This window comes from Muntiacus reevesi, chromosome 7, assembly GCF_963930625.1.
Source record: "Muntiacus reevesi chromosome 7, mMunRee1.1, whole genome shotgun sequence".
NCBI lineage: Eukaryota > Metazoa > Chordata > Mammalia > Artiodactyla > Cervidae > Muntiacus > Muntiacus reevesi.
This window is the reverse complement of record NC_089255.1, coordinates 39,917,577-39,937,848: the sequence shown is the minus strand read 5'-3', so window position 1 is coordinate 39,937,848 and position 20,272 is coordinate 39,917,577. Positions and strand designations below refer to the sequence as shown.

Here is a 20,272-nt window from a genome sequence, read left to right as displayed (position 1 = left end):
AACAAAATTTCACAATTTTGAGACTCCAATTAAAGAAGGCTCATGCAATTAGGTCCAAGTTGTGGTGTAAGATTGCATTCAACCTTACAAGAAATAATTATGTTAATAAGGAATATACGTGTGGTCTCTAACAAAACCCAAATGGATAGTCACAACACAGGCCTAAGTTCTAGAAATATGCCAGGAATTTTGGTTTCTGCTCACTATTTGAAAACCACTCTGTGGCATGCTACTGAGCATTAAGTGAGACTGAAAGCCTGACTGTTAGACTTCAAGTGACCATATGACTAAGGCTACTGTATGAAATAAAGTGAAAGTGAATTTGCTCAGTCGTGTCTGACTCTTTGCGACCCCATGGATTGTAGCTTACCAGGCTTTTCCGTCCATGGGGTTTTCCAGGCAAGAGTACTGGAGTGGGCTGCCATTTCTTTGGCAGATACCAAGTTCATCAAGTCATCATTTTGGGAATGAGCATCCATAATCCATTGTATGATTAAAATAATATTGTCAGAATAACCTCCTAGCACATACAGAGGACCTCCAAAATTACATGAATAATAGGTTCAGAGCTTCATTACCTCTGTCATAATGATCCCTCTTCCATAAGCTAAATTATGGGATAATTCAGTTAAGAGGGACCATTGCAGCAGAGGTAATGGAGTTCCCATGATTTTCATGCGAAAAAACTCAGGCAAGAGTCATAGAGAACAGATAATGCCTGATATAAAGATATAGGTGGGCTACTGGCTAGTACAGATGTCTGCTCAATCAGGACCAAGAAAAGCAAATCTAAAAGATCACAGAAAAGAGATTCTGGAGTAGAAGCATGTAGATGGACGTAACAGGAAAGATTCAGTGCAGAAGGACATTAACAATATGGTAAATAGACAATACAGTGAATGTTTGTGGAATGGATTCATGAATGAAGTGGCCATATTTGTAGAGAGGGAGACTATACTTGCGGCCAAATGCATGTGCTTTCTCTCATCAATGCTGATCTAGCTACTGCTATATTGAACATTTCATCAGCAGTGAGCCCTGAATGAGAATAACTGACCATTTGGGGGAAAGTTGTTTACATTCTAGCAAGGGCAGAAATTTTCCCTATTGGAACTGACACCTCACTCTCAATATGAATTTACTTCTCTACTCCAAGTATTTCTGCAGTCACTGTTATCCAAGGGCTTAGTATGACTAATACACTGAAATGGAATTTCACATCATTCAGTCTAAGACCAAAGTAGCCATTTCATAGCAAAGTGCATGCAAAGATGGACATATGGTCTAAATGATTCACTCTTTCTGCCACATATCAAAGTGCTAGGAAATATCTGCGCTAAAGACTGACATTCAAATAAGAGTTAACTTGAAGACCACCCTTGTTGATGCTATCCTCTAGGATGTTACATATTTATTAAGGCAATACATGGTGGTATGTTCTCTATATATAGAAGGCAAGGGCTGGGATCCAAAGGATATAATTAAGATTGGCTTCTTTATTGTTCTTAGTGAATCACTTGAGATTGTGGTCTGCTACCCTACAAACTGAACTCTTCTGGTTAGGGGTCCTGGTTGCTAGCAGAGCAACATTATCATTAGAGAACACAAGTCTGAACCTGAGGCTTTGAAAGTCTTGAGTTACTCTTTCAGATCAACTGGCAAGAAAGGAATTATAATACAGGTGGGAGTAATGGATTCTTGTGATTATGAGGAGATAGGATTGTGGCTACATAGTAAACGCAGAGAAATGTATGTTTGAAACTTCAAGAATTCACTGGGAATCTTTTTGATGCTTCCACAAGTGTAATAACTCAAATGGGAAAATGTAGTCACCACAGCATGACAAGGGCAAGGCAAGCTCAGCCTCTTCCATGATGAAGGCATGAGTTAACTAATTAGGCAGCATATATCTCAGTTAGTGTGCTTGTCTTTTTATCAATTAAAAAAGCTAATATTTTATTCAGAAAAAAATTAAGAATGATTTTTTGTTTTCTATAATGTAAGGCATATTATGACTAAATATGATATTAATAATTTCATGCACTATATATATCATTTAAACTTTCAACAAATAAAAAATTACACAATTCATGTTGATATATACAAAGTGAAAATAAGTGAAAGTGAAGTCGCTCAGTCCTGTCCGACTCTTTGTGACCACTAGACTGTAGCCTACCAGGCTCTTGTGACCACGTGGACTGTAGCCCACCAGGCTCCTCCATCCATGGGGAATTCTCCAGGCAAGAATACTGGAGTGGGTTGCCGTTTCCTTCTCCAGGGGATCTTCCCGACCCCGGAATCAAACTCGGGTCTCCCGCACTGCGGGCAGACGCTTTAACCTCTGAGTCACCAGAGAAGCCTAGAATAAAAGAAAAAAAAAAAAAAAAAAAAAAAAAACCTACAGGATCCGGTATTCCAGGGCAGGCTCCCATCCAAGTACTAACCAGGCCCGACCCTGCTTAGCTTCAGAGATCAGACGAGATCCGGTGCGTTCAGGGTGGTATGGCCGTAGACAATAAAGGAGGAATATTTGTGATAAGCTCAGGTATCAGGCAATATCTAGAAGGAATTCATTCAATATCATAGATTTGGATACAGTGGCACTCATATACATTTTTTTGGTTAACATCCATCATGAAGGTCATGTCTGTAATTCATATGTAGACTATTATGATACTCTCATTAAAATTCTTATTTTCCATTTTCATATATTTTGGTGAATTTTGTGCAGTTTTATCCAGTTAGACTCTCCAAAAGTGCCACTTTCACTGTGTTTACATTTAAAAATACCTTAAATGGCTAATTATCCAAATTTGAGCAAATTTTAAAAGGTATTTGACTTATCCATCCCAGTACCCCTCAGAATGTCTCTTCCTGCTTTTGTTGTTCCGTCACTGTCATGTTAGACTCTGAGACAGCATATACTGCAGCACATCACCCAGAGTTTCCTCAAACTCACATCAACTTTTGTTGCCCTCTTCTTCTCCTGCCTTCAGTCTTTCTGAGCATTAGGTTTTCAAATGGGTCAGCTCTTTGCATCAGGTGACCAAAGAATTAGAGCTTCAGTTTCAGTCCTTGCAATGAATATTCAGGGTTGATTTGCTTTAGGTTTGCTGGTTTGAACTCCTTGAAGTCTCCAGAGCCTTCACTAGCACCACAGTTTGAAAGCATCAATAATAAGTTGCTCAGCCTGCTTTATGGTCCAACTCTAACATCCATACATGACTACTGGAAAAACTATAGCTTTGACTACATGAAACATTGTTGGCAAAGTGATGTCTCTGCTTTTTAATATGCTGTCTAGGTTTGTCATAGCTTTTCTTCCAAAGAGCAGTTCAGTTCAGTTCAGTTCAGTTGCTCAGTCGTTTCTGACTCTTTGTGATCCCCACAGACTGCAGCATGCTAGGCTCGCTATCCATCACCAGCTCCTGGAGTTTACTCAAACTCAAATCCATTGAGTCGGTGATGCCATCCAACCATCTCATCCTCTGTCGTCCCCTTCTACTCCCACCTTCAATCTTTCCCAGCATTAGGATCTTTTCAAATGAGTCAGCTATTTCCATCAGGTGGCCAAAGTATTGGAGTTTCAGCTTCAGCATCAATCCTTCCAATGAATATTCAGGACTGATTTCCTTTAGGATGGATTGGTTCGATCTCCTTGCAGTTCAAGGGACTCTCAAGAGTCTTCTCCAACACCACAGTTCAAAAGTATCAATTATTTGGCACTCAGTTTTCTTTACAGTCCAGCTCTCACATCATACATGACTACTGGAAAAACCATAACCTTGACTAGATGGACCTTTGTTTGCAAAGTAACATCTCCGCTTTTTAATATGCTATCTAGGTTAGTCATAACTTTTCTTCCAAGGAGCAAGCATATTTTAATTTCATGGCTGCAGTCACCATAGCAGTGATTTTGGAACCCCCCAAATAAAGTCTGTCACTGTTTCCACTGTTTCCCCATCTATTTTTCATGAAGTGATGGAACCTGTTGCCATGATCTTAGTTTTCTGAATGTTGAGTTTTAAGCCAACTTTTTCACTGTCCTCTTTCACTTTCATCTAGAGGCTCTTTAGTTCTTGTTTGCTTTCTGCCATAAGGGTGGTGTCATCTATATATTGGAGGTTATTGATATTTCTCCTGGCAATCTTGATTCCAGCTTGTGCTTCATCCAGCCCAGTATTTCCCATGATGTAATATGCATAGAAGTTAAATAAATAGGGTGACAATAAACAGTCTTTACATACTCCTTTCCCTAATTGGATCCAGTCCATTGTTCTACGTCCAGTTCTAACTATTGCTTCCTGACCTGCATACAGATTTCTCAAGAAGCAGGCCAGGTGATTGGTATTTCCATCTCTTGAAGAATTTTCCAGAGTTTGTTGTGATCCACACAGTCAAAGACTTTGGCATAGTCCATAAAGCAGAAATAGATGTTTTCTGGAACTTTCCTGCTTTTTCAATGATCCAATGGATGCTGACAATTTGATCTCTAGTTCCTCTGCATTTTCTAAATCCAGCTTGAACATCCGGAAGTTCACAGTTCACAGACTGTTTGAACCTGACTTGGAGAATTTTGAGCATTACTTTACTAGCAAGTGAGATGAGTGCAATTGTTCAGTGGTTTGAGCATTCTTTGATTGCCTTTCTTTGGGATTGGAATGATAACTGATCTTTTACAGTCCTGCGGCTCTTTCACAGCATCATTTTTTAGGATTTGAAATAGTTCAACTGGAATTCCATCACCTCCACTAGCTTTGTTTGTAGTGATGCCTCCTAAGGCCTACTTGACTTCGCATTCCAGGATGTCTGGCTCTAGATGAGTGATCACACCATCATGGTTATCTGGGTCATGAAGATCTTTTTTGTATAGTACTTCTTTGTATTCTTGCCACCTCTTCTTAATATCTTCTGCTTCTGTTATGTCCATTCCATATCTGTCCTTTATTGAGCCCATGTTTGCATGAAATGTTCCCTTGGTATCTCTAATTTTTTTGATGTGATCTCTAATCTTTCACATTCTATTGTTTTCCTCTTTCTTTGCATTCAACACTGAGGAAGGCTTTCTTATCTCTTTTTGCTATTCTTTGGAACTCTGCATTCAAATGGGTATATCTCTCCTTTTCTCCTTTGCCTTTCCCCTTCCCTTATTTTCACAGCTATTTGTAAGGCCTCCTCAGATAACCAATTTGTCTTTTTGCATTTCCTTTTCTTGGGGATGTCTTGATCCTTGCTTCCTGTACAATGCCATGAAACTCTATCCATAGTTTCAGGCACTCTGTCTATCAGATCTAATCCCTTGAATCTATTTGTCACTTCTACTGTATAATTGCAAAGGATTTCATTTAGATCATACCTGAATGGTCTACTGGTTTTCCCTACTTTCTTCAATTTAAATCTGAATTTTGCAATAAGGAGTTCATGTTTTGAGCCATAGTCAGCTCCTGGTCTTGTGGAGCAAGCATTTTTTTAACTTCATTGCTGAAGTCAGCATCTGCAATGATTTTGGAGCCCACGAAAAAAGTCTGTCACTGTTTCCATTGTTTCCCCATCTATGTGCAATGAAGTGATGGGATCAGATGCCATGATCTTAGTTTTTTGAATGTTGAATTTTAAGCCAGGTTTTTTACCCTCCTTTTTCACCTTCATCAAGAGACTCTTTAGTTCCTCTTGGCCTTCTGACATTAGGCTGGTGTCATCTACATGTCTCAGGTTATTGATACTTCTCACAGCAACCTTGATTCCAGCTTGTGATTCATCCAGCTCAGCATTTTGCGTGACGTATTCTGCATATAATAAATTAAGCAGGGTGACTATATACAGCCTTGACGTACTTCTTTCCCAATTTTGAACCTGTCCATTGTTCCGTGTCCAGTTCTAACTCTTGCTTCCTTACCTTTGAACAGATTTCTCAAGAGGCAGGTCAGGTGGTCTGATATTTCTTCTCTTGAAGAATTGTCCACATTTTGTTTTGATCCACACAGTCAAAGACATTAGCATAGTCACTGAAGCAGAAGGAGATATTTTTATGGAATTCCCTTGCTTTTTCTATGATCTAACAGATGTTGGCAATTAGATCTCTGTCTTTTCTAAACACAGCTTGAACATCTGAATGTTCTTGGGTCACATACTGTTGAAGCATAGCTTGAAGGGTTTGAGCATTACTTTTCTAGTATATGAAATGAGTGGAGTTGTGTGGTAGTCTGAGCATTCTTTGACATTGCCTTTTTGTGAGAATAGAATGAAAACTGACGTTTTCTAGTCGCATGACCACTGCTGAGTTTTATCAATTTGCTGACATACTGAGTGCAGCACTTTAGCAGCAGCATCTTTTAGGTTTTGAAATAGCTCAGCAGGGATTCCATCTTTATTTTCATTTATTCAGTGATTCACATCTGCATATAATATCTGTTTCTCCTGAAATGTACATGTCTGCATTCACCTCTCTTATATATATATTCTTACCTCTACTCCCAAACGTTTATTTAACAAACTCCTAATAAAGCTTTATCTTAAATGCTATTCCACAGATTTTTTCAGTGATGACTAAATTGGAGAAAATTCATTCTGTGATTTTTGTGTCTCCCACATCTTTAACTGTTAATATAGCCCTTATCACAGAGTATTTTGCTTATGCCACACTATGTTAATGGCATATTGAATGTTTTTTAAAAATATTATTTAATTTTAATTTACTTATAGTATTTCAAATCCAGGAGCTCAAGTTATCAACAATATATTATTAATAATATCTATAATAATCAATGATATCTATAATAATCAATGATTATGTCCTCTGTCATTCAATTTGACTTCTAAATTGTGTATTATTTGAAGGCAAGTAATTTGTATTAGTTTTCTTTCAGTTTTTTGTTGCCATGAAGATTCTTCCAAGTCTTAGATACTCTAGCCAAATCAATGTAGAATAAATGAATCCTTAATGTTCACAATGAATTTCCTTTCAAAAAAGTGGTGTTAAAGCATGTGTCTATTACTGAGCATAGTCTATTAATACTATGCTAAAATATTTCTTGTTACATTTTTGAAAGTAATTAGATGTTAGAGAGGTAGAAAAGTAGTGAAGAAATTTACAATTTCTTAAAGCTATTATAATATTCTTACAATGTATTAAATGAGCATTTGATTTATTTGTAGAAAGTGTAAGTAAAAATAATAGTCAAAGAAAGAAGACATTAAGTTATTCTTGACAATTGTTTAACTATGGAAAAGACAGGAAACTTTCATGGACCATTGAAAATATGACAAACATGTTTGAATTTCAGTATAAATTGTTGGAATCCATTACTATTCAATTTCAGAGAATTATTATTTCCAATCTAGTCATTGTAATATAAATACAATTGTATGAGAAAATCTATGTATGGTTTAGCAGTTTTTACATATCATAAAATGTTCATTTAAATGTGATTAATCAAATTTGAAAAGCAAGCAATTCCATTTGCATTAATGTAGGGTTAGTAACATTAAAGGGAACAATAACTTTTTACTTAAAAATGAAAAAACAAAGTCCAGCTAAAAGACAAATAAATGCTGAGTGGTATAAATGTTAGGAATTTTGCAAAACTACACAGTATTTTAAGTTTTTTGAAATACACATATCTTGAAAACTTTAAGTCATGTGTATTCTGTGTGTGTGTGCCTGTATATTATACTATATAGAAACAATTATTAAATTCTTATCATGCCATCCAACACTGAGATTATAATTTTTATAAAACCTTTACAATAATATACATGAAAATTTGAGAAAAGCATGCTTTCTTTCTTTCCAATTATTTTTTACTTTATGAAATATTAATACTAGATTTGTCTAGTAACAAAGAAGATATTCATGGTCACTCAAAGACTATGGATATCCACACACAATACTAACCAACAGAAACTAGAGCTGGAAATTAGGCCAGATATAAAAGGGTTTTGCAGGTACATTAAATTAAGTAGTTCACTGGGCAAGCACAGAGGGATAATTAAGAGCAAAAGGCAATTATACACATTTATTTAGCACTCAGAAACAGAGAAAATTAGAGCGATAGTAAAATTAGTAGGATGGTAGTGTGCTCAGCATGACATTGGCAGAGTTTGAGAACAAGGTGACAGAAGTTGAAGAGAATGGCAGGTGAGTAGGATGACGCAAAGCTCCCACATGGAAATGTTCAATAAACAGCTACCTATGTGTATTTGGAGTTTAGCAGAGACATTTGAGATGGTCATCAGTATCTAAAGAACAATTCAAGCAAGAGAAGACAATGAAGAGCAGAAAGAATGATCAGAGTGAAAAGGAAAGCGTAGCTAGGTATAAGGAGAGGAGGGGGAAGAAAAATTATCCACAATTATCCAAAGAAGACATGCAGATGGCCATCATGCACATGAAAAAAATATTCAGTTGCTAATTATTAAAGAAACACAAAGCTTTCAAAGCTACAATGAGTTACCACTTCATGTTGGTTAGAATGGCCATCATCAAAAAATCTACAAATAATAAATGCTGGGAGACTGTGGACAAAAGGGATTGCTCCTACACTGTTGGGGGGAATATAAATTGGTACAACCACTATGGGGAAGAGTATGGAGGTTCCTTAAAGTATAAAAATAGAGCCACCATATGATCCAGCAATCCCACTCCTGAGCAAACATCTGGAAAAGACAAAAACTCTTAGCTCAAAAAGAAACATACACTCCAATGTTCACAGCAATACTGTGCACAACAACTAAGACACAGACAAAACCTAAATGTCCATCAACAGATGCACAGATTAGGAAGATACAGGGTGTGTGTGTGTATACATACACAAGCATGTACATAATGGGCTATCACTCAGCCATAAAAAATGAAATAATGCTATTTGCAGCAACATGGATGAACCAAGAGATTATCATATTAGATAAAGTAAGTCAGACAGACAAAGACAAATATATGATTCAATTATTTGTGAAATCTAAAATTTGTCATAAGTGACATCAAACAGAAAAAGACAAGTATTATATAATTTACTTATATGTGGAATCTAACCAATTGCATATCACAGAGAAGTATGCTTAAAATTTGTAAAAATCTAAAAGGGAAAAGAATCTGAAAAAGAAATTTATATAAAAAACTATATATATATATGTGTGTGTATATATATATATATATAATTAAATGATTTTGCTGTATACCTAAAACTTACACAACATTGTAAATCAGTAAATCATCTACACAAACACATACACTCAAAGGATCATCTATAATGGAGACTGAATAGTGATGATTAGGCAGATAAACAAGCAAAACTCAGGAACATGGGATATCAAGAGAACAGATTGCTGCATTCTTCAAGCATTGCTCAGGCAGGGTACATGAAAATTGATAAACTGTGCATTGAACCTCGGGATAAAAGAACATTGGTGATCTTGGTAAGAATTTTAGCGAAGAGACAACCCTGTTCAGTGTATACAACACATAAAAATGACACCAAGACACACTAAATTAAAATTTTTCTAACATTAGCCAACATATTACTAGTCATTTTTATATCCTGGAAAAACAACAAAAAAAAGCCAGAGTGAGTATTAACATTGCAGTCATCCAGAAAAGCATGGGTGACAAAACCTAAACTTTTTCCAACAGCACAGTTGGTTTCACTGGTGGTGCTGCTCCACATACATACACACAGGCATATATACACACAATGATAAACACACTCAGAAAGATATTGAAATAAGACAAATGCACATTTTATGTATTTTTCTTGGGGTGATTCAAAAGAAATCTCAAGTAGTCAACTTTTCTGCCAAACTCAAACAAACCATAGTATTAGAATTTTTTTTCTGAATTCATATAATAAGCTACCTTCTTCACTAAAAGAAGGCCATGTATAAGACAGTCTATAAAAAGAGTTCACTGAGGTTTCAGGTTTAGATATATTTCATAAATTAAAGCAATGTTTTTCAGATTTTACACAAAGTAAAAATTCTAACTTATGACAAAGTAAATTCTACATTGAATGCATTTAGAGCACTGCATGGTCCAGGAAAGTCTTCTTGAAACCCTCATAATATCACCCTGTAGATAAATGTCTATCATCTTTATGAAGTCTCCAGAAAAGTCTGGAATTATTGTTTTTGGAATCCTGGGAAGAAATAAAACAAGTGAACAGACCAATCACATGTGCTGAAATTGAAACTGTGATTTAAAAACTTCCAGCAAACAAAAATCCAGGACCAGATGACTTCACAGGCTAATTCTAACAAAAACTTTGAGAATCGTTAACACCTATCCTTCTCAAACTCTTCTAAAAAACAATTGCAGAGACTGAAATACTGAAATACTCCCAAGCTCATTCTATGAGGCTACCATCACCCTGATACCAAAACCAGACAAAGATATCACAAAAAAAGAAAATTATAAGCCAATATCACCAATGAGCATAGAGGGAAACATCCTCAACAAAATGCTAGCAAGCAAAGTCCATCAACACATTCAAAGAATCATAGACTATGATCAAGTGGGATTTATCCCAATAATTCAAGAATTTTTCAATATCTGCAAATCAATCAGTGTAATATACCATGTTAATAAACTGAAGAATAAAAACCATATCATCATTTCAATAGATGCAGAAAAGGCATTGGACAAAATTCAATACTCATTTATGATGGGCTCTCCAGAAAGGAAAGGGAACCCACCTCAACATAATAAAGATCATAAACCCACAGTAAACATCATTCTCAAAGGTGAAAAACTGAAAGTATTTCTTCTAAGATCAGGAATAAGACTAGGATGCCCCCTCTCATCACTTTTATTCAGCATAGTTTTGGAAGTTCTAGTCATGGCAATCAGAGAAGTAAAACTGTCACTCTTTGCATATGACAAGATTTTAATACTATACATAGAAAATCCTAAAGATGCTAACAAAAAACTATGAGAGCACATCAATGAATTTGGTAAAGTTACAGGATAAAAAATTAATACACATAAATCTCTTGCATTTCTCTGCATTAACAACAAAAGATCACAAAGAGAAATTAAAGAAAAATCTCATTTGCCATTGCAACAAAAAAATAAAACACATAGGAATAAACCTACATAAGGAGGCAAAAATCATGTACTCAGGAATTCTGAGCAGAGGATTAAGTCATGAAGCTTTAAAAAAAAACTTATTCAAATAAAGCATCTTATGACACCAAAATAATACAAATTAAAATCTCAAAGTTATATAAAAATTGTTTGAATTTTATATCTTTGGAAATTTAGTAATGAAAATGTATACTACATCTGCTATCTTACCATAGATCTTATTTCAAAAATCCTATAACATGCTCAGTTTTAAATTTTTAAATATCTATTTTAATGACGTAATAATAATCATTACTAAGAATGCTAGCGATACTTTTGCTATTAAGGCGTAATCATAATGTAACATAGATTTTTTTTATTTATGTATTTTCTTCAGACAAAATTGTGTCTCATACAAATAATTATGTCAAATTATTTTACATACTTGCTGCAAATGAATTACAGGATGTCACTTTTACTGATGAATGTGAAATAACAATATTTTAAAAATAGAGATAATATCAATGTACTAAATCTAGCTACCAATGCTTCTATTAAATTACAAGTGCTATATTCTTTTTGTCTCTTTTCTAAACCAATTCTATAGCAAAATGCACCAAGTTGTTTCAACAGTTTGAAAGATCACATCTCCAGATAAAACAATTCAAATAGTGACAAGGCTAAATAAATCTGATTCTCTCCTTGTTGCAAAAGTTACCTCTGAGACCAGAAAGGCATACATGAATAAATAATTGCTTTTTTATATTTAAACAAAGATGTTTAACAATTTAAAAGCTTATAAAAGTCATTTTGTCTCTAAGAGATACTAAAGCAAGAAGAAAGTTTATTTCTATATTTTTACCACCTTGGGAAATACTGCAAGAGAAAGTATATTTGAATGTGCACACATCTTATCTAAATAATTACATACTACTGAGCAGGTGGCTCTTGTTAAAGAACCTGCCTGTCAATGCAGGAGACATAAGAGATGTGAGTTCAATCCCTGAGTTGGGAAGATCCACTGGAGGAGGGTATGGCAACCCACTCCAGTATTCTTGCCTGGAGAATCCTGTGGACAAGATCGAAATAAATTCATTCTGACTCATGGACATGTACCTGAGTGCATTAATGCTATGTGATTTGTACAGATACCACTCAAATTCTATTACGAATCTGGGGAAAACAAACTTGATATTCTAAATAAAGATGTGACAATTTCTTTCATTAGGTTACTAAGGTATTTGCATTTACATGGGTGAATAATTTATTTCAATTATATACATTTGGATTCTTAAAATAGTCATAAAATATCTACTTACAATTTTCAGCATTTACAAAACAAATTAACCCTACACAATACTATTTCATTTCTACTTCTATGTATCTGCCAACAGATTATGTGATTATGCATGAGAATATACAATGACGCTTTTAACTGCTACGTGTTTTGAAAGTCCATTTTCAAGGTTAAAAGCTAATAGAACTGAAATATATTTGTTCATGTTCCTAAAATAGACAACATAATCAGAAGGAATTTTTTTAGATAAAAAAATAGAAATTATTCTTTCAGAAAATTTCTGAATTAAATTTTGTTCTCACTTGCATAGAATAGTTAAAAATATTGAAACTATTGTATTCCAGAGATAAAAATTTCCTGATCTAATCAAGAAACTGGCAGCAAATTCTAATGCTAGAACAAAATAGAAACTTATCTAGTTATTTTCTCGAAATTAAGAAATACACTGAGAAACCTAGATAACCATTAATCTTTGATGAAAAATATACTTAATGAGATTTTTTTTTCCTTTAGTTGCTGGCTTTGAGGAATATGCATCATCTACCCTTCTTGACATGAATTCAACCTACTCTATTTTCTATAAATGCTTTCCAGGGTACAATATGACAGTAAGTCATAAAATGAAAAGTGCTTTATTGTGAAAATCAGCATAAAACCATTTTCTTATTTTGCAAATACTCTTTTATTCTCCATGGCCATAAGAAAAGACTTTGTTTTGTAATGAACTTCTCTGTTCTCAGTGAACATCGTGACTGACCACATGCTGCCTCAGAGAGAGCAGAGATCAAAACTGCAATTAAGGTATCCCCTAACAGGGCTACTGTAGTAGCTCAATCAATAAAGAATCTGCTTGCAATGTGGGAGACCTGGATTGGGAAGATGTCCTGGAGAAGGGAACGGCTACCTACTCCAGTATTCTGACCTGGAGAATTCCACAGACTGTACAGTCCATGGGGCTGCAAAGAGTTGGACACACCTGAGTAACTTTCACTCATGTATTCTCTGTTCTATCCTCTATTGTAAAATGATGCATTACTCCTATGAGACAAAGCAATGAGTCTCATAGGAGCTTACAATAAATCCAATAAAGTTGCAGGTGTCAGTAAATTATATCAATCAGATAACAAATGCATGATGATGATTGTGACAGCATCTCTCCATGTTAATATCTGAGTATTCAAAATCTGTATAAAAGCATGTGGGGAAATAAGAAACTGCTCACATATATTCTTTCTGAATTTTCACTATTAGTAGTGAGAAAAACTTGATGAACACTTTTATTCACCCGCCTGCTACCTATTTAAAGTAGTGGTTTAAAAATTCATATTTAAATTCATAGTATGATAACTACATTTTTAAATAAGAGGCAATATATTTTCTTCAACATTTTTTTCTGACTCATATGGGGCATATTTTCATAATTTTACCACAATTTTATTGAAATATGGATTTCCCTTTGGAAAAGACTCCTTGTCATTGTCATTCCTGAACTATTTCTTCTCATTTTTATTCATTCTCACATGTTTGTTGAATTTAAATTAATTTAGTAAAATAATGTTGGTGTTTCACTGTTGTATATTTTACTGAAATAATGTACTTAACAACAATCATTAATGCCCCTTCATTAAGCTCCACTCATAAAAGTGCCTGTACCTTCTTTTAATTTTGTTATTCAGCATCACTGAATAATGTTTTATTCTAACATTAAAAATTACTAAATCATGAGTGCATAAGAAGATTTTTGAAAAAAATATATTTATTATAATTTCTTTATATAATATCACTTTATTTGACACGTGTTTCAAAATAAAAAATGTATTTTGTTTCTTGGATTAGATATGAACTAATTAATGACTATAGTGATAACATAACTCATAAAAATTATTCAGTATGACACTGCAAAACATCATGGTAATGCATAAATTTTTAAATTCATTCTACATGTTTAAGTTTCTTACAGAGGAATATAAATGCATAGTCAATACAAAGTTTGACTATAAATATATAATTTATATATATATATATACTATATATATAACTATATAAATTTAAGATAAATATATATTTATATTTATATAATATATATATATTATATAAATTATATATTTATAACATTAAATTATAAATGCATATGATATATGACCAAATTCCATGGGGGAAACTGCCTGGAAATATGTTTAATGAGCAAAAGAAATAAATAAAATTAGAAATGAAAAAGGAGAAGTTACAAATGACACTCCAGAAAAACAAAAGATCATAAGAGACTATTAAATACAATTGGTGGTGGTAGTTTAGTTGCTAAGGAGTGTCCAACTCTTGCAGCCCATGGACTGCAGCCCATCATCCTCCTCTGTCCATGGGATTTCCCAGGCAAGAATACTGGAGTGGGTTGCTATTCCCTTCTCCAGGGGATCTTCCCAACCCAGAGATTGAACCCACATCTCCTGCATTGCAAGCAATTTCTTTACAGCTGAGCCACACGGGAAGCTCACTTAAAGCAATTTTATGCCAATGAAATGGACAACCTGGAAGAAAAGGACAAACTCTTAGAAAGGTACAACCTTCCACACTGAACCAGGAAGAAATAGGAAATGTGAACAGACCAATCATGAGTAAACAAAAAACCAAAATCCAGGACCAGACAGCTTCACAGGCAAATTCTACCAAACATTTAAAGAATAGTCAACAATTATCCTTCTCAAACTCTTCCCAAAAATTGCAGAGGGAGGAATGTTTCCAAGCTCATTCTACAAGGCCACCATACCCTGATAGCAAAACCAGATAAAAATACTACAAAAAAAAGAAAATTACAGGTCAATATCACTGATGAACATAGACACAAAAATTTCTAACGAAATAGTAGCAAATGGAATCCAATTATATATTAAAAGGATTATATACCATGATCAGGTGAGATTTATCCCAGGGATGTAAGATTCTTCAAAACATACAAATCAATCAGTGAGATACACATTAACAACTGAAAAATTGAAACCATATGATCATCTCAACAGATGCAGAAAAAGTTTTTGATGAAATTCATACCCATTTATGATATGCCTCAGCAAGTGGGCATAGAGGGAACCTACCTCAATGTAACAAGGCCATATATGACAAACCCGCAGCAAACATCATTCTCAATGGTGAAAAGCTGAAAGTGTTTCATCTAAGATCAGGAATTAGACAAGGATGCCCACACTCACCACTTTTATTCAACATAATTTTCGAAGTCCTAGCCATGCCAATCAGAGGAGGAAAAAAAAAATAAAAGAAATCCAACTTGGAAAAGAAGTAAAAAACTATCATTGTGTACAGCTATCATGATGCTATACATAGAAAATTCTAAATAAACCACCAGAAAGCTACTAGAGCTTATCAGTGAATTTGGTAAAGTTGCAGGATCCAAAACTAATATACAGAAATCTCTTGCATTTCTATACATTAATAATGAAAAATCAGAAAGAAATTTAGGGAAAATCCCATTTGACATTACAACAAAAAGAATGAAATATGTGGGAATAAACCTACTTAAAAAGACAAAAATTCTGTACTCAGAAAACTATAGAATAATGATGAAAGAATTAAAAGATAACACAAACAGATGGAGAGACAATCCATGTTCTTAGACTGAATAAATTGATATCATGAAAATGACTATACTACCCAAAGTAATCTACAGATTCAATGTCAAAGTGAAAGTTGCTCAGTTGTGTCAGACTCTTTGCAATCCCATGGACTATACAGTCTATGGAATTCTCCAGGTCAGAATACTGGAGTGGGTATCCTTTCCTTTCTCCAGGGGATCTTCCCAACCCAGGGATCAAACTGAGTTCTCTGCATTGCAGGTGGATTCTTTACCAGTTGAGCCACAAGGGAAGCCCAAGAATAATGGAGTGAGTAGCCTATCCCTTCTCCAGGGGATCTTTCCAACTCAGGAACCAGGACCTCCTGCATTGTGGATGGATTCTTTACCAACTGAGCTATCAGAGAATTCCCAGATGCAATGTAATCCCTATCAAATTACCAAGAGCATTTTTCACAGAGTTAGAACAAAACAACAGCAAAAAAATTAAACTTTGTATGGAAACACAAAGGACTTCAAGTAGCCAGAGAAATCTTGAGAATGGAACTGGAACAATCAGGCTCCCTGACTTCATACGATACTACAGTGCTATGTAATGAGAAAGTATGTTACTGGCGCAAAAACAGAAACAGAGAACAATGTAAAAGGACAGAAAGCCCAGAGATAGACCCATGCACCTATGGCCACCTTGTCTGTGGCAAAGAGGCAAAAACATCCAGTAAAGAAGTGGTGCTAAGAAAACTGGGCGGTTACATGTAAAAGAAGGAAATTAGAACACTTCTTAACACTGTACACAAAAATAAACTCAAAGTGGATTAAAGACACAAAAGGCTAGACACTATAAAACTCTTAGAGGAAAACATAGGCAGAATACTTTTTGGCATAAATCACAGCAAAATCTTTTTTTACTCATCTGCTAGAGTAACGGAAAGAAAAACAAAAATAAAACAGGACCTAATTAAACTTAAAGGCTTCTGCCCAGCAAAGAAAATTAAAAACAAATGAAAAACCCTCAGAACTGGAGAAAACATTTGCAAATGAAGCAACTGACAAGGGATTTACCTCCAAAATATATAAACAGCTCATACAGCTCAATACACAAAAAAATTAAAAATGGGTGGAAGACACAAACAAACATTTCTCCAAAGAAGACATAGAAATGGCCAACAAATACATGAAAAGATGCTAAAAATCACTGGTTATTATAGAGATGCAAATCAAAACTACAATGAAGTATCACCTCACATCTCTCAGTATGGCCATCCATCAAAAAAACTACAAACAATAAATGCTGGAGAGGATGTAGAGAAATGGGAACACTCCTCCACTGCTGGCAGAATTTGGATTGGTACCGCTATTATGCAGAACAGTATGGAGGTTCCCTAGAAACAAGAAAGACAAAAGTCAACATTCTGTAAACTAAGATCATGCCATCTGGTCCCATCACTTCATGGCAAATAGATGGGGAAACAATGGAAACAGTGAGAGACTTTCTTTTCTTGGGCTCCAAAATCACTGCAAATGATGACTGCAGCCACGAAATTAAAAGACACTTGCTCCTTGCAAGAGTAGTTAGGACCAACGTAACCATCATATTAAAAAGCAGAGACATTATTTTGCTGACAAAAGTCTGTCTAGTCAAAGTGATAGTTTTTCCAGTAGTCATGTATGGATGTGAGAGTTGGACTATAAAAAAAGCTGAGTGCAAAGAATTGATGCTCTTGAACTGTGGTGTTGCAGAAACTCTTGATGGTCCTTTGGACTGTAAGGAGATCAAGCCAGTCAATCCTAAAAGAAATCAGTCTTAAATATTCATTGGAAGGACTGATGCTGAAGCTGAAACTCCAATACTTTGGCCACCTGATACAAAGAACTGACCCAAAGGAAAAGACCCTGATGGTGGGCAAGATTGAAGGTAGGAGGAGAAGGGGACAAGAGAGGATGAGATGGTTGGATGGCCTCACTGAATCAATGGACATGAGTTTGAGTAAGCTTCAGGAGTTGGTGACAGACAGGAAAGCCAGGTGTTCTGCAGTCCATCGGGTCGCAAAGAGTTGGGCACAACCGAGCAACTGAACTGAACTGAAAAACAAAAAAATAGAGCTACCATATAACCCAGCAATCCTACATCTGGGCATATACCTGTAGAAAACCACAATTAAGAAAGAGACATGCACCCCGTGGTTCATTGCAGCACTATTTACAGTAGCCCAGACACAGGAGAAACTTAAATGTTCATCAACAGAGGGACAGATAAATAAGATATGGTACATATAGGCAATTGAATATTAATGAAATGAATGAAGTTGCTCAGTCATTTTGCTATACAGCAGATATTCATTTTGCTATACAGAAGATACTAACACATCATAAAGCAACTATATGCCAATAAAAAATTTAAAAAATATACTAACCCAAGTGGAAAATATACATATATAAAGAAAATTGTAATCCATGTATATTTTTAAATGAATTACATGGGAATAAATTTACCAAGGCATACATGTTATTTATTTCCTGGATATTCTGGATTAGGCATAAATTGGCTCTCCATGCTAGTTTTTATTTATTGGGAGAGATTGGAAATAAAGTACAATTTTAAACCCACTTGCATCTCTTTTAATTATTTTTTAACAAACAGATATCCTCCTATGAGATTTAGAATATGAAGTTTAATATCAAGGCTTTTTCCTACAACTCCTGGTTGATATTCCTGATAAGTCATATGGGAACATCCTGAAGCTATTCTGTAGAAATGTTCATTCCAGTGTCCACTCTTTAGCTTCCCAGATGTGAAAGGCAGTGTTGTCAGGAATGATGCAGCTTCTGGTATTAGACATTGCTCTAATGGAAGCCTCTGTTGAGCAATTCTGTGTTATTTTGTGAGTCACTCTTAGAGAAAGGAATGAAGGTACAGACGTTTCTTTTTAACTCTCTTTCCCAATGAAGCAAAAATAGTAAATTACCAAGAGAGGGCCAGCAATTCCTTTTATCCCAAGGGCTAGGCAAAGACCTTCTATATCTCTGCTCCAGATACAGGATTTGAAATATCCTGGGATCAAGATCCATAAAGATATCAAAGCTAGGTCTTCTCCTATGGTGGCGAAGTGGGAAAATCTTGCCCCAGTCCAACTAAAGATGGACAGAGCATCACTGCCATAGTGCAAAGAAGACACACTGAGAAATTCCCACACATTGTACCCAGGAGTACAGCTCTTGCATAAGACTGAGGCTGGACCAGAACAATAGTCTCCCAATTCTACTACATACCTAGAACCAAGTAACATGCAACAGCATTCTACTACTGGGGTGAAGCAAGAGTATGGAGATATATACCTCTCTCTGTAGATATGTAGACAATTGGAAGTTGAGAATGGATCATTAACACTATGGCAAGCTTTTTGGCACCCAGATCCCACTCAAAGAATACAATAAAAAGGTCACCACTAGAAGAATATGAACTGTAGAGGACTGAAGGTAACAGTAACAACAACAGAACCCAAACTCAGATTATCTTCTAACCAGATTGACACAGGCTTCTTCACTAATGGCCTAAGAGGAGATAAAAATATCATTTATTTCAATCTCTGCTGTCCTATCAAATGATACTATCTGGCATTAAACAACAACTATGTGATATACATAAAACAAAAATTAAAACAAAAAGCTTTTAAGAGATAAATCAACATATTCAGTGGAACTGATCTAGATCTTGGCTCAGTCACAGAGAAAAATTAAAATAACTATTATTAATACATTAATGGATCTAGTAGAAAAGGATAGTGTGTCTATGCACAGAGAGAAGGAAACTATGACAAAGACTCTAATGGGAATCCAAGAAATAAAAGGTAAACAATATCAGTAATATCAGTAACTAACATATCATATCAACAATAAAAAAATTAAAAAGCATTTTTGATGTGTTGTTAGTGTGATCCACTTACTTTCAGTAATCCAGAAAATCATGCCAATATGTACTCACTAATGAATTCCTTCTGTCCACAGTATTTTAACAACTGCACTTACTTTGTTCTATTTTACTATATCCTCAGTGTCTTCCCCTCCCCCCATCACATGGGTAGTATGGTTAACAAGTGAAATTTCTAGTTCACTATCTTGAACTGGAGAGGGAGGTAAATATGTACCTCTATATATACACATAAATACATATATTTATATATTTTCCATATATGTGTTTATGCATGCAAATGTGTTATATGTGTATGCATGTGCATATATTTGTATATGTATGTATGTATATTTATATGAATTCTAATTCTGACAGTTAATGTATTTGATATCCCTTTTAATCCCAAGACACTCATGAAACTCTAAG

General features: G+C 34.9%; 1 pseudogene; it reads right to left on the bottom strand.

Moving 5' to 3' along the window:
• Positions 1–2,395: 2,395 nt before the first annotated feature.
• LOC136172682 (5S ribosomal RNA) lies at positions 2,396–2,514 on the bottom strand (annotated as a pseudogene).
• Positions 2,515–20,272: the final 17,758 nt, after the last annotated feature.